Genomic DNA, 16,870 nt, shown 5'->3' on the forward strand with positions numbered 1-16,870 from the left:
CTCTACAGATGGAGGAAGGTACAGATCTATTAGAGCATCTTAACATGTTCAATCAGATCGTAAGTAAACTTACAAACCTGGAGGTTAAGATCGAGGATGAAGACAAGGCGTTACTGTTGCTGTCGTCACTCCCAGAATCATATGATCACCTAGTAACGACTCTCTTGTACGGGAAGGAGACCCTTGAGATGGATGAAGTCACAGCTGCCCTCATGTCCAATGATACAAGGAAGAAGGCCAGTAGTACGAAATCTCAAGGAGAAGGTCTTTTCGGAGGTGACAAGGAGATAGAAAGAGGGAGATCAAATCAGAAGGGATTTGGGAAGAGTCGATCGAAATCAAAAGGGGCAAAGACCAAGGTCTCTTGTTACTATTGCAAGAAGGAAGGTCATCTGAAGAGAGAGTGCTTGAAGAGGAAGGCAGACTTAAAGAAGAAAGGTGTAGATAAGGCATCTGAGGAAGCTAGCGTGGCTGACAGTTCAGATGGAGATGATGGAGATGTACTCTCTATATCATCAGGTAAGAACCAACCTTCTGATTCTTGGATTTTAGATTCTGGATGTTCATATCACATGTGTCCACATAAGGATTGGTTTGATACATATCAACCATATAATGGTGGGTCTGTCCTAATGGGGAATGATGCTGTATGCAAGACCATTGGGATAGGCACTATCAAAATCAAGATGTTTGATGGGATAGTAAGAACCTTAGCAGATGTAAGATATGTACCAGAATTAAGGAAAAACTTTATATCTTTGGAGGCACTTGACTCAAATGGCTACAAGTACATAGCAGAAGGTGGAGTTCTCAAAGTTATTAAGGGTGTAATGGTTGTCATGAAGGGACAGCTAACAGGAAACCTATACAGACTTATAGGGAGCACAGTTATAGGTGGAGCATCTGTGACTACAGATGTAGTATTTGATACAGATGATACCTATCTGTGGCATATGCGGTTAGGGCATATAGGAGAAATAGGATTGATGGAGCTTCATAAAAGAAAAATGTTGAAGGGAATAAAAAACTTGTAAACTGAACTTCTACAAGTATTGTGTGTTCGGAAAACAGTGCAAGGTTAGTTTCAAAATTGCAAAACATAAGAGTAAAGGAGTGCTTGATTATATACACAGTGATGTATGGGGTCCTTCAACAACAAAATCTAAAGGTGGGGCAGAATACTTTGTGACCTTTGTTGATGATTACTCAAGGAAAGTTTGGATCTACTTCATGAAGCATAAAAGTGAGGTGTTCACTAAATTTAAGGAATGGAAGGCTGAGGTAGAAAGGAAGACAGGAAAGAAAATTAAATACTTGAGAACAGATAATGAAGGAGAGTACACATATAAGCCATTTCTAGAATTGTACAAAGCTGAAGGGATTACTCATCACTTCACGGTTCCAAAGACACCACAACAAAATGGTGTAGCTGAAAGGATGAACAAAACACTTCTAGAAAGAGTTCGGAGTATGAGGCTGAATGCAGGGTTGAGCAAGAGATTTTGGGCAGAAGCAGTGAACATGGCATGTTTCCTCATCAATAGGTCTCCATCAAAGGCGATTGATTGTAAAATTCCTGAAGAGGTATGGATAGAAAAACCAGTAGATTATTCTATTATAATAATATTTGGTTGTCCAGCCTATGCACATGTTGAGACTGAGCAGCGTTCCAAGTTAGACTCAAAGTCTAAGCAGTGTATCTTTCTTGGTTTTAAGAAAGGTGTAAAGGGATTCAAGTTGTGGGATCCAAGTTCACAGAAGGTTGTGGTTAGCAGAGACGTTGTGTTTGATGAGTCTCATGTAGTAAAGTCAAATTGCAATTCACAAGCAGTTGGTGAAAATAAAGAAGGTTCTACTGTGCAGGTGGAGTTAGGTGAGTTAGAAACAACAGGAGAGAATGAGTCATCAAGTGGCTTACCAGGACAACATGAAGCAGTAGAAGTTCCCTATACTGTGGCAAAGGGTAAAGGGAAGCGTACTCACAAAGCACCTATGAGATACGGGTTTGAGGATAGGGTTGCCTATGCCCTCACTGTAGGTACAGGTGATCCATCTTCCTACCACGATGCTTTGAGTGATGCACAGCATGATAAATGGATGACAGCTATGATGGAGGAAATAGAATCTCTACAGAAGAACAAGACTTGGGAGATTGTGGAAAAACCCAAGGGAAGAAAAATCATTGGGTGTAAATGGGTCTTTCATAAGAAAGAGGCAGCATCTGAGAAGGAGCGTGAAAGATATAAGGCCAGACTTGTAGCCAAAGGCTATGCACAGAAGGAGGGGATAGACTACAATGAAATATTCTCTCCAGTGGTGAAACACACTTCGATCAGGGTACTGCTTGCTTTAGTGGCCATGTATGATTTAAAGCTTGAACAACTTGATGTGAAAACTGCATTTCTTCATGGTGACTTGGAGGAACAGATTTACATGGAACAGCCTGAAGGTTTCAAGGTGCAGGGAAAGGAAGACCATGTTTATCTGCTTAAGAGGTCGCTTTATAGCCTTAAGCAATCTCCTAGGCAGTGGTACAAGCGCTTTGATTCCCACATGATGAAGATTGGCTACACAAGAAGTGAGTATGATAGTTGTGTTTATTATAAAGTGTCAAGTGATAATTCCATTATTTTGTTGATGCTTTATGTTGATGACATGCTCATTGCTGCAAAGAACAAACATGATATAGTCTCTTTGAAGTTTTTGTTGAGTGCTGAATTTGAGATGAAGGATCTTGGTGCCGCTAAGAAGATCCTTGGCATGAAAATCCTTAGAGATAGAAATGCAGGAAAACTTTGGGTAACTTAGAAGAGGTATATTGAATAGGTGCTAGAGCGTTTCAATATGGAAAAGGCTAAGCCGGTTAGCACTCCATTAACTGGCCACTTCAAGTTATCTGAAAGGGAATGCCCTACAACACATGAGGAGGTGGAGCAGATGTCTCAAGTCCCTTATGCTAGCGCAGTTGGGAGTCTCATGTATGCTATGGTTTGTAGCAGGCCGGATCTGTCTCATGCAGTCAGTGTTGTTAGCAGATACATGAGTAATCCAGGGAAGGAGCATTGGAATGCAATTAAGTGGATCTTCAGATATTTGAGCAAGACTAAAGATATAGGTGTTATGTTCAGTGGCAAGGGAAGTTCTACAGAATTGGCAGGTTATGTTGATTCTGACTATACTGGTGATTTTGATAAGAGGAGGTCTACTACAGGGTATGTGTTTACATTAGCTGGTGGACCAATATCATGGAGGGCGATGCTTCAGTCTACAATTGCATTGTCCGCTACAGAGGTAGAGTACATGGCAGCAGTTGAGGCTGCCAAGGAAGGAGTCTGGTTGGCTAGACTGGTTCGTGAGTTGGGGCTGGAGCAAGGAGGTACAGTGTTACACTATGACAGTCAGAGTGCCATACACCTTGCAAAGAATCAGGTGTTTCATGCAAGGACAAAGCATATTGATGTGAGATTTCACAAGATCAAGGAGCTTGTGTCAGAAGGCAGTATTCACTTGAGAAAAATTCATACAGATCTCAATCCTGCAGATATGTTTACAAAGCCACTTACTACAAAGAAGTTCGAGTCCTGTTTGGACTTGATTAATATTACTCATTGTTGAAGATGAGGGATGCACCAAATAGGTGCGGGTTTGTACCTCTAATGAGGTACAATGATAAAGACGTCTACAAGTTATCTTTACAAGAGGCTCGACAGAGTTCAAACCAAGGTGGAGATTGTTGGTGTATGATGTCTTGTATTCCGTTGCAGTTTAATCCAGGGAGTACTGGTGCAGTACCTAGACAGCCAGGACAACGGTCCCGCTAGCCGATTAGCTGGTCGTGGGGGTTGCAAGGGGGGCAGGAGGCCCCTCTGCATAGCAGGGGGTGTAGGGGGGCGCAGCCCCCAACTCGAATTTTTTATTTGAGGGCAATTGTAGTTTAATCCGGATTAGGGTGGCAATTGTAGTTTAATCCGGATTAAGGTTTTTTCTCGCTATATATTTGTAGCGAGGGTTTCTTTCTCTGTAATGCAAGCAATACTGAGAGGTGTGAGGACGAACGCTGTAACCCTATTCTCCATTGATAGTGAAACAGGATCTTATCTCACCAGGGACGTAGGCAACCTTGCCGAACCTCGTAAAATCCATGTGCATTGTTTGTTTTGTTTTTCCATTATCTTCTGCATCGTTTTAGGGTTGCGTTTCTACAAGCACCATCGTTGGTTAATGATGATAAGGACCTACGAGACATATTACAGAAATATGGCTCTGTGTTTGATGAACCGCATGGGCTGCCCCCTCCTCGTGAGAATGTTCGTCCTTACAGATATCCCCATTTCCCGAAGTCTGAAATCGAACGTCTAGTTGCCGAGATGTTGAAAGATGGAATCATACGGCCAAGCATCAACCCATTCTCTTCACCAGTTCTGCTTGTTAAAAAAAAGGATGGTACGTGGTGCTTCTGCGTTGATTACCGTGCCTTAAACGCTGTGACGATCAAGGACCACTCCCCTATTCCGACCGTGGATGAGTTGCTAGATTAATTATATGGAGCACATTTTTTCTCTAAACTGGATCTACGTTCGGGGTACCACCAGATTCGAGTCCAGTCATCTGATGTTCATAAGACGGCCTTCCGCACTCATGACGGACATTTCAAATTTCTGGTTATGCACTTTGGGCTCACAGATGCTCTTTCGACATTTCAGGCGACAATGAATGCCATTTTCAATCTATTTTTAAGGAGATTTGTTTTGGTATTTTTTGATGACCTGTTGGTGTATAGTTCTTCATGGGCAGAGTGTGTTACAATTATTGCATGACCACAAATTATATGTTAAACATTAAAAGTGCACCTTCGGACAGCAAAGCATTGAGTACCTTGGGCATATATTTTCTTCTCAGGGCGTGAAGATGGACCCATAAAAAATTTCTGCCGTCTTGGAGTGGCCTCCACCTCGTTGTTTGCGAGACCTACGTGGGTTCCTTGGCCTTGCCAGTTACTACCGGCGCTACATTCATCGATATGCTCATCTCGCTGCCCCATTAACGGACCTTCTCAACAAGGGTGCATTTGCTTGGACCGCCTCAGCTCAAGAGGCCTTTACAACACTTCAACAGGCGATGACGACGGCACCGATCTTGACCTTACCCAATTTTGCAGCCCCATTCGTCATGGAATCCGATGCATCCGGGGTTGGTATTGGTGCAATCCTGTCTCAGAATGGGCATCCCATTACATACTTCAGTAAGAAATTATCGCCTAAGATGCAAGCAGCCTCTATGTATGTACGCGAGATGTATGCCATTACCCAGGCTGTTATGCGTTGGCTGCAGTACTTGCTTGGGAGGAAGTTTTTCATTAAAATTAATCAACAGAGCTTAAGGGAGTTAACTCAACACACCATCCAAACGCCAGAGCAGCAACATTCGCTTTCCAAATTGTTGGGCTTCGTCTTCGAGATATCTTACAAGGCAAGGAAGGATAATATTGTTACATACGCGTTATCCCGAACTCCACGGCCAGAAACAGAGCTCCTCTCATTCTCTATACCTTCCCCTACATTCTTCGATAAAGTACGAGCAGAGGTCGCTTCACATCCTAAGCTTCGCATCATTTGTGAAAGAATCGGTTCTGATCCTACTGCCTATAGTGCATATTCATTAGTCAACGAGCTGCTGTATTTCAATCACCGTCTAATGATTGCTTCCGATTCTGACTCCGAACCAAATTACTTCAAGAGTTCCATTCTTCTCCAATGGGAGGACACGCGGGGTTCCTTCGCACCTACGACCGATTAGCAGCAAATGCCTATTGGAAGGGAATGCGTTCTCATGTCAAGAAATTTGTAGCTGAATGTCAGGTTTGCCAACAAATCAAGACACTAACATGTTCACCGGCTGGATTGCTACAACCATTGCCTATTCCCCAGCAGGTGTGGGAAGACATTGCAATGGATTTTATCACAAGGCTCCCTCACTCAGCCGGGAGGACGACTATACTTGTCGTGGTTGAACGCCTAACTAAATATGTCCATTTTTGTGCACTGGTTGGCAACTACACCAGCCGCAAGGTTGCTGAGGTATTCGCTACTGAGATCATCAAGCTCCATGGGTTGCCCCACTCCATTGTCAGCGAAAGAGACCCATTGTTTATCAATTCTTTTTGGCGCGAGCTCTTCAAATTACAAGGTACGACTCTTGCTATGAGTAGTGCCTACCATCGTCAAACAGATGGATAGACAGAGGTCCTAAATCTTTGCTTAGAGATAGGGGTGTCAATTCTTAAACCGGTAAAACCGGCCGGACCGAATCGATAACAACACGGACCAAATCGAATCGAAGCCTTATTGGGTCGGTTCGGTTTGGAGTATTGCAACCCCAAAACCAAACCGAACCGCACCAAAAACCGGATGAACCCGAAACCAAACTGAAACCGGCTCAAAACCCGGACCGAAATCGAAACCAAACCGGTAAGAAACCAAAACACTCCAAAATTCCTTAAAAAAAATCAAAATTTGCATAGTTTTGTAAACATTTGTATGGAAAGTCGAATCCAAACTGGACCAAAAACCAAAACCAACCCGGTTACAAATCGATTTAAGAAACCGAAGACAAACCGAAACCAAATCGCACCAAAACCGAAACCAAACTGAAACCAGAATTTCCTTATTGGTTCGGTTTCGGTTTCAATTTTCCCACACCGAAACCGACTCAACCCGGACCAAAAATGAGCCGGACCGACCGATTGACACCCCTAGTTAGAGATGTACCTCAGAAGTTTTGTGTTGGATGAACCCAATCGATGGGTGAAGTACCTTCCATGGGCATAGTATTGGTACAATACTGCGTTTCACTCATCGAAAAGCATGACCCCATTTCAAGCATTATATGGTTGTCCCCCTCTTACTATTGCCCGCTACATGCTCGGTTCCTCACCTAATGAGGCAGTGGATCAAGAGCTTCATAGCCGTGACATGATTTTACAAATGCTCAAAACCAACCTTGCACGAGCTCAATCACGCATGAAGTCCCAAGCTGATAAAGGCCGTGTTGATGAGCAGTATAATCTTGGTGATTGGGTCTATGTCAAACTCCAACCATACCGACAGAAATCTCTCGCCTTACACACACACTAGAAACTCGGCCGCCGCTACTTTGGGCCTTTTTAGATCTTGGAACAACTGGGTCCAATAGCTTACAAGCTCACTCTTCTAGACGCAGCCCAAATCCATCCGGTGTTTCATGTTTCTCTTTCGAAACCATGTATTGGTGACTCTGCTGGCATACCCAGATCTCTGCCACTTGAGGATTCAGGCCTGCGAGTTCAGTTCAAACCAATTGCTGTGTTGAACTTCCACCGGCAACGACGTCAACAGCAATGGGTGCCACAGGCCTTGGTACAATGGGAGGGCCCACCGTTAGAAGAGGCTTCCTGGGAAGATGTCACTACATTGCAGCAACTGTATCCCGAGCTGAACCTTAAGGACAAGGTTCTCGGAGGAGAGTATGGTAATGATATGGTTGGTGATGTGGCTACTGGAAATCATGACAACGGAGCAGCTGAGGTGGACACAAATAAAGATTCTTCATCCAAATTGCCATTACGGAAGAGCATGCGACAAAGGATCAGGCCTGTCACGTTGGGAGACTACGTATGAATTAGTTGAGATTTGTTATGATTTGGATGTAACAAAATCAGTTAGGATATGAGGGAGAGAATGTAAAATGAATTGCTATATAACAGTCTATGAGGAAATGAGAAAGGCAGGCTATTATCTCCCTCGAAGTCGCTCGGGTTATACCGATCAAAATTTCAACCAAGTGGTGAGGTTCCCTGTTATGAATTCTAATAATGTAACAGAATTTAATATTGTCAAAACATGATTAATTATAATCATTACAATTTAACGCTTAAATTATAACTTAAGTATTAAGTGTTTCTTATAATTAATTATGCCTCTTAAACAAGTCCTCGCGATTCCAGTTGTGATACCCTACTTTCTAAACCCGGTCTAATTACCCAGTTGGTTTAGTCTGGTCTTGTAGGACCAGAACATGAGCGAGCTAAGGCGAGTACCTTATGGAACATGATGGCAAAGGTGACTCTAAACTCGGGTTAGCCAGACGAGTTGGAGTAGGTGCCTAGTGAAGTTCGCGTGCCCAAGTCGTGCACTTGCACGTATCACCGGGCCATGTATGCATAATAAAGGCATGTAGCTGTATTTTGTGTCGAGTACGCATTTGGGTCAATTATCGAGAGTGAAGTACATGTCGGGGTCGAGCCCCGTCAAAACCTAGATTAATCAACTAAGTTTTGGCAGACTGGTGGATAGTCAAAGCTGGGTCGGACCCACAAGTGTGACTTACCACTAAGGGTGTCAATCGGTCCGAAACCAGTGATTCGGTCTGCTTTCGGTTTTGGTTCCAAGGACTATTAATGTGATCCAGAACCGGACCAAATCCCATCTCGGTTCTGAAAATTGATACTCGTACCTGACCTATTCGGTTCTGGTCTGGTTCTGGTTCCTATTTGAGAACAAGCAATAAACAAGGGCAAAGGTCCCTAGCTCAGTGGCCCATTGAGATTTATCTCAAATGTCCAATTATTTGTAATGTGGTAGATTGGTTGAGTCCCAACATTAGATAAACAACAATAATTTCCAAGTTCCGTTTCAAGAAAAAATACATATACATCAGAAAGATAAGAAAGCTGGTACAAAAAGCTGCAACGCTATTGGAGATTGAAAATTAAACAAGTGCAACATTGTAGAAGATGGACCCACCTTCTGTAATGTTGTTGAGAAGAATCGACCGATTGGCCGCTGGAAAATTGTGAGAAAAAGGAAGAAGGGACGCTTTCAGTCACTGCAACTTTGTCTTAGACAAGGAGTCATTGCTATGCTAATCGTGAAAAGAAGAACAACATAATACTTCAAACTTGAAGAGTTACAGTTAAGTAGATTATTTAACTCATGGTTTATGAGTCCCAAGGCAACAAAAACTTAAAAAAAAAAAGGTTTTACAGTTAGACAATAATTGTAACTCTATAAGACGATTTATCATTTAGGTGATTAATTATGTAAGGTTTCCATATAAGTTACGTCAAGTTTTTAGTTAAAGAGGAAAAAGTGGCATTAAGTTATTCGGTCCAGTTTCGGTTAGATCCATCGGTTCTTGGCATAAATCCAGATCCGGATCGGACCAAATTATAAATACTTATTTCAGATCCAGGATTTAACCATATTATAATGGGTTGGATTTGGTTCAAAGTATTCGATTCGGAACTGGATTCGGTTTTTGGTTTCAGCTTCAATTTGACACCCTTACTTACCACTATGGTCATTAGATATTCTGACCCAAGTATAAATAACATTTATTACTTTTCTTTTCCCTCATTAATTGTTTTACAAAGTGGGTGAGAAAAGTAAAGAAGAGAGAGAAACAAAGGAGAGGGGAAAAATAAGGAAGAAATGGGGAAGAAGATGACAGTTGCGCATCGCCAAGGTTAGATCCTTTGAATCCGACATCGGATTAATGACCCTCATCTCGAGATCTATAATTTGAGGTGAGTAAAGACTATATTTCTTAAACCCTCATAAAACCCTAAATGAAATCCTATGATTTGGTAGGAATCCTTTAAATCTTGTTAATCACTCTTAATAATATGAATCTAAGGTTTAATGAAGGACCTACATGTCGTTTATGAAGGTTTTAGATGAAGAAATTGCAAGATTTGAGAAGCATTTGTTGATCTCCTAAGCTAGAGAAGAGATTTGAGGTTTTTGAAGTTATTATTGAGCAAAGAGGTAAGATCTATACTTAAAAATTTGAATCGGTCCTAGATTTAGGTTAGGATCACAATATAGGATCTTAGATTTATGGAAAATGCGATCGAATCGACCTTTTGTGGTTTCACCAAGGTGGGATGAAGAATGAAAGTGAACAACAAAATCCCGATTTTGAGTGGTGGGTGCCCTGGAAGTGGTCGGACCCACTAATCAGAAGCCTGCCTATCCTGGTTGGGCTTCTGGCTTAACCGATGGGTACTTGACCTGCCGTTTGACCCATCAATCCAACTTTTCGGGTTTCGATTGGGCCCAAATTTGTCGAGCAACCTTTTAGAGTGATTCTAAACGCGTTGGGATCATCGTACTCCATTGGTGGTGAACCTAAAATGGAGTTATACTAAACTTGACCTCTTTTATGATAGATTTTACTAGGAATTCACGTCATCGCATGTTGGATCTTCCTCGTACCAAAGGTGATCATTGTACACAATTAGGTAAGTTGGAAGAGGACATTGACTTTATTTTTGGAATGTTTTTGCATCATTCCACTATTGCTGTAGATTAGCCATATCATTATTTCATTATTGTGTGTAGCCTAGTCATCCTCGAATGTCATTTGCATACATTAATGTGTACATTATAAAATTCATTTATGACTTGATATGCTGATATCTTTAATTGTTAAATACTTATTCTTGCTTTATGATATGAGATGGATGACTTTAAATTATTGAATATGATGCATTGCTAGACTAAATGCCGTAGTCGGCTTGAATACAAATGCATTGGTGGCCCGTGGAATGGGACGCGATGGTACTATGCAGTCGTACTATCTCATATAGGAGTATGCTGTTAGGAATGACATATCCCTAAGCTACGACCCTTCCCAGTAGGGGTTTAGGTGTTGGATATATCACTGGGGGGAAGCCCAAGGTTGTGTACTAATGGAGGCGGTTAGAAGTATGCTCGACCGATCATTAGGACGGTTGGTAACTTTTGAGATATAATAAGAGAGTCAATCGTACTGCTTTTAAATTAATGCAGGGCAATGCCCATTTTACTTTAATGCAGGGCAAGACCTATTTTACTTTAATGCATGACAAGGCCCATTTACTTTTTTGGTACCCACAGCTAGCTTTCTCCGGTAATCCTATGGGCGTATCGCGGGATGGGGTTCGCTGCTTGTACCCGGAGCATACGTGCACTGTGGTTGTGAGTAGTACATAATCTATGACTTAGATGTGATGTTTAGGTGGTTTAAGATAATAAAAATGGACTTGCATACATATAAGTGCATTTGTACTGTGAATGATTGCTTGGTCTTTCTTTTCACTTACTGGGCTAGTGAACTCGTCCCACATGTACACGACTTTTAGATGATCTTGTAGGTTATCCGGCTGAAGAACTAGAGCCGGGACCCACTGTGGAGTTTTCAACTAGGGACTAATGGGTCTCTAAAGATCTTGGATACGGGACCGAGTGTCCATGTGAGAGTTGTGTTGTAGGATAGCAACACTGATACCAACCTGGGATGTTTTTTGCCTATTTTATGATGTTACCCATTTTGTACTCTGGATGTTTAAATTGTAATTCTTGTGTATATATCACACCTACGAGTCCACATGTATATGTACTATGTAATACAATTTGGATATCAAGAGTATTAGGGTATTTACAGGTATATACAAGTAAGACTTCCGTTGAAATACACAATTTACTTTTTTTAGTGTGTGTATGTTGTGTTGTGATTACTGTATCAGATGATCCTAGCAGGTTTTGGGTTAATAGGAGTTAACTCGGTCATCGGTCCGGCTCTGTAAGAACGGGCTGTGACACTAGTTCCAGTTTGGTCCTGATTAATATTTAATTTCTATAACCATTGAGAAATCCAACTCAGAACCGTCTCTCCCAAAGCCGTCCCATATAATGAGTTTCAAATTTTAATCGATCAATTTTGAGAAAGTCTTAATTATGATTCCAGATTGACACCCTTACTATTATACGTATGCAGTACCAATATGTATTGAATGGTATCAGTCCAAATCACACCCGGGTGTAGCTTCATTGGTCCAAAGGCATTGTGTGTTAAAAAACTTCTTCGGCCAATTCAAGTCTCCCCGCGATTGATTTATTATACGGGTTAGGTGTAGTTACGTGTATGCATGGTTCACCCTTGGGCAACAATAATAACTAAGCCTTTTCCAACTGAATGGGATCGACTACATGGAAGAAAAAGAAAAAAAGAGAGAAACAGGGAAACAATAAAGAAAAGAAATAAAACAAAAGCAATGCAACACCTCTGGGCTATCCACCTAAATGCAGTCGCCAACATGGGTATTTGCCCTCCAAATAGCTTTGTTTGATGTCATACTAAGGTCAAGGCCTAGCTTTTGCATGTCTTTTTTTACCAACTTATCAATGGTCATTTTAGGTTTGCCTCTAGCTCTTCTATTTCATTCCCACTAGATCTGATCACTCCTTCATACTAGAGCATCCCCAAGCATCCTCTAAACATGGCCATACCATTGTAAGCGGCATCGAAGCTTGTCTAGAATCAAGGGCCACTCTCAACTCAGTTCTTACCCTGTCATTTCTTATTTTAACTCTCCTAATTTTGCCACATATCAATATCCGTATGCCTGCAACACTCAATTTATCTGTGTTATAATTCTTGATTGCCCAACATTCTGCCTCATACAACATAATTTTTTTTCCCCAAATATTATCTAGGACTCGGGATTACCCCTAGAATTTTACTAAAAATGAAATTCATACTAAAAAGACAAGGGGAGACATTATCCGCTTACCCCAACCCAGGAGAGACAAGTCACTCTATCACTCTCAAAAACCAAAAGAAAATACTTATAAAATAACTATTACATTCTAAAGATTGGTGAACCAGTTTTGTCCTCTCAAATGATGCAACTAAGATCACTAGGAAGAAGATCATCACCATAGAAAATCAAATTTATTGTAGACTCACACGCAAAATTAGCTAATCAATTCACTGTTTGATTGCTTTCTCGAAATGAAAACGACATGTGGGCTCTCAGAGAATTGTAGAGGTTGATAACTTCTTGAAACCAATACCAATAGCTCTACAAATTATAGGATCTTTGGGTATCTAGCTTCACAATCAAGGAGGAGTCAGAATTAACACAAAAATCGGAGAGGCCCAATTCCCCACACAATCTCAATCCATCTCTAAGGGCTCTCAACTCAGCCATTGAATTTGAACACACCCCATAGAAATTGAAAAATGCTATAAGAACATTTCCATTGTTGTTTCTAATAATATCTCTCCCACCACTAATGTCTGGATTTCCCTTACTTGCACCATCCACATTTACCTTAACAGTATGAAAGGGAGGACACCAATAAATAGGAACGGGAGCCTTAACTCTACTAATAGGAGGATTTAACTTAAATACCTGTAGAATATGATCATCTCTCAAAGAAAGGGGTTTAGAGAATTTAGTGGGATAGGTGATGTCACGAATTCAATCTTTAACTCTCTCAATGATGGTAGCTGATGCATGTGAGCATTCACCATATCTTCTCTATTTCTTTCTCGCCCTAATTCCCAAACAATAAATGATGACAATAAGCCTATGATGTACTCGCAAATACCCTTAACACCAGCATGTGATTGTCAATAAAGGACCCTAGTACCAAGATCCTGAGTTGAAATAACATCAATTTCCATTGTTCTTCCGAAAAATCCCAAACCTTAGAAGCAGTTGTTTCCACCAATAAAGTGTGAGTTGTCGTTTCCCTCCAAGGATCTTTGCATAAAGAGCATTTAGATGCCAATGGAATAACGATGTTCATCAGAGCATCATCGGTTGGGATCTTTCCATTTAAGATTTGCCATGAAAAAAAAAAAACTACTTTGGGAGGAACTAATTTATTCCATAACCATTTAAAGTAAGGAACTTGAGGAGAGTGCAATAGGATCTCATTCCACGCCGACTTAGTAGAGAAGAGCCATCGCTCGCTGGGGTTCAAACCAATCTGTCAACTTTACTTGATAATATAATGTTGGTGCTGAGAATATTATCCCTAATATTTGGGAAGTCAATAACATTTAGCACGTCTTGATCCTAACTGCCATCACCTATAAGCACGTCTTTTATCCGAATCTCAATGTTCACATTCAAGGCGCCATCAATATAATCGATTAAGGAGCCCATACTCGACTAGTTATCAAGCCAAAAATTCACCTCACCAGAGCCAACCAGCCATTTGGAATTTAATAAGATAAAACTCTTTAAGCTCTAAGGCCCTCCGCCAAGTTTTCAAACTCACTAGTTTGCATTCGGCCAAAGCAATATGGTTACCCTTAAAAAACTTAGCCTTGAAGAAAGCACTCTATATGAAATTCTCTAAAATAATACACCACAGACCCTTCAACCGCATGGACATACTAATATCCTTTAATAATCGGATTCCTACTCCTCCTTCATCTAAAGACCTACATACTTTTAAACTCATACAACATAATCGGTCTTAAAGTAGTCCTGAAGAACTTTCATTTAAGCTTTAGAGGAATACGTCGATCACTAACATTCCGGATGCACCTCTCTACTTCATATATCCTTCTTTAATTCTATGAGAGACATCATCATCTATCTCACCATTTTTATTAATAGTTGACCCTAAATATTTAAGCCGTTACTTTGTGAAATCTCTCTCTCCTCAAGTTTTATCCTTGGACCTAATACGTATCGATTTGACAAGTCTCCAATCTCAATACATACCTTATCAATTGAACAGAAAAAAAAAAAAAAAAAAAAAAAAAAAGGTATTTCTTTCCATGGGCAATTTGATACCAATACATTCCGATATGATATCGGACAACGAAACGTATCATCAGCTGAGATAACAGCTAAAACTATATATGCTTACCATTGACCAGATTATATCAATATTTTCGTCTGACCAGGTTATCGTGTTGTGATCTCAGTGCAGATATTTAATAGTAATAGTAAATTGAGACCTCCTGACCTTTGAGAGACCTAATAATAATAATAATAATAATAATAAGACATTGCTAAAAGTCAATGCATGCCAAACGAACATGAGAATGAACATCAACAATTCCTCAATAAATACTTTACATTTATCGAAGTTGGAAACGAGAGAGAGAGAGAGAGAGAGAGAGAGAGAGAGAGAGAGAGAGAGAGAGAGAGAAGTAAGTTATCGTTGAGCTATTAATTAAAAAAAAAAAAAAAAAAGTTTGCTTACTTCTTCAATGCCGTCTTCTTGTTAATGTGAAGTACAGGTAGGATGGTTGGTTGGTTCGTTGGCTGGTTGTAAATGAGTTGTTGTCTTTTTATGCTTAGAAAATTGAAACCCAAAATGGGGATTTCATCCTTTCCTGCCAATATCATTATCATATCGCCTTAAGCTCTTTTCGTGTATTGGCCGTATCAATGGGGGAGTGGGGACCCCATTAATGTACTTTGGCAAAATCCAAGAAAATACAAGATTGCGTCCTACTTAAGTTTACCCTATGATGCACTTGGGACACACATTTTTTTATCAAACGTCTCTCCCAGTCTACCCTAATAATGGGGTAGGTGTAGTTAGGTTGTGTCCTTATTACGTAAGTTGAAACAAACGGAGCCCAAAAGAAAATTTTGAATTTTTTTTTTTTAATCTTCATTTACCACGTAGTCTTGCTGCTAATGACAAGGTTGTGTCCTGATAAGGTTTTAAAACTCGGAGTTGGCATTTGAATCAGTCTATGATGATTGACCGAGTAAAAATTGATGAAAATGGGTTAAACTTGATCATAAATTGGAGTGAATTGGTTAAATCGGTCAGTGTTGATACCAAGTTGAATTGACTGCTTCCTCATTTGATTCACCGATTTATGAAACCCTAGTTCTATTATTTCTAGGAGATACTAGTTCAAAGTAAATGAAATAGGCAATGGAATCAGCCTTCCATGTAGGAGTTGAACAAAACCCTAAAATTCTCAAGTATAAAATAATGAATTTGAAGCAGCGTATTTTTTAGTAGAATTTGAATCCGTCAAAATCATTCGGATTAAAACAATGATGAGATGTGTGACTTGCTAGGGCAATTTACACTTTCCTCCTCCATTGATGAGTTTTTATAATAATCATTTTTAGACAAAAAGTCTTTTAATCTATATAGGGAAGCCTTTCTATGCATGGTTTTGAAAGTACCATGCCTTTCTATGCATGGTATTTTGAAGGGCAAAATAGTCTGATCAGATTTCATATGGTCGATCCATATCAATATCAACCAAGCTTTATATGGATATGGATATCGTAAATAAAATCTCAGTTTCTCTATATCCTATTGTGTTTTTCCCCATGTGAAGAGACTTTTTTATTCAGACATCTACAAATAAAATGGGTATTGATTAAGATTGATCACTCTTTAAACTTCAAAGTTAATCATATGTCTTGACTTCAATTTCCCATATGTGTGAGCGTGTATATTAGGAGTTTGTGAGCCTATGTATGCTAGGAGATAACGTTCTTTAACCCTGAATTTAATTCGATTCCCAATCTTTTCACCAATAGCTCTAGATTTTTTAATTTTCTATAAACAGAAAAAGATAATAATAAAAAAAAAAATTATAATTGGTTTTTTTTGCACCGCCTCTTGAAGCACCCATTCGGTCTTAACTCTTAACTCAAGTAAGCAAACAAAACCAATATTAAATGATCACCGGAAGAAATAACAAATTAACTGATATAGATTTATTTATTATTATTATTATTATTATTGAACTGACACTTTGATACAGATGACCACCCAAAATGTTGATTTTTTTCTCTTAACTTTAAATTTTAAAATTCAAATATTAGCATATTAAAAATAAGAAGGAAAAGGTCAAAATGCTGGAGGAAGAGAGAAAAATAAAAAAATACTCAACATAAACAAAACTATTCAAATTGGACAACCAAAGCTCTTTCAAAAGAGTTATTACATGTAAAGTTCATTTCTTGGAGATTCCTTAGGCTATGTTTGGTAGCCAAGAGAAGAAAAGAAAAGAAAAAAAAATCTGGAAAAGAAAAGAAAAGTAAAGAAAAGAAAAGAAAAGA

Source organism: Macadamia integrifolia, unplaced genomic scaffold (assembly GCF_013358625.1).
Source record: "Macadamia integrifolia cultivar HAES 741 unplaced genomic scaffold, SCU_Mint_v3 scaffold2657, whole genome shotgun sequence".
Taxonomy (NCBI): domain Eukaryota; kingdom Viridiplantae; phylum Streptophyta; class Magnoliopsida; order Proteales; family Proteaceae; genus Macadamia; species Macadamia integrifolia.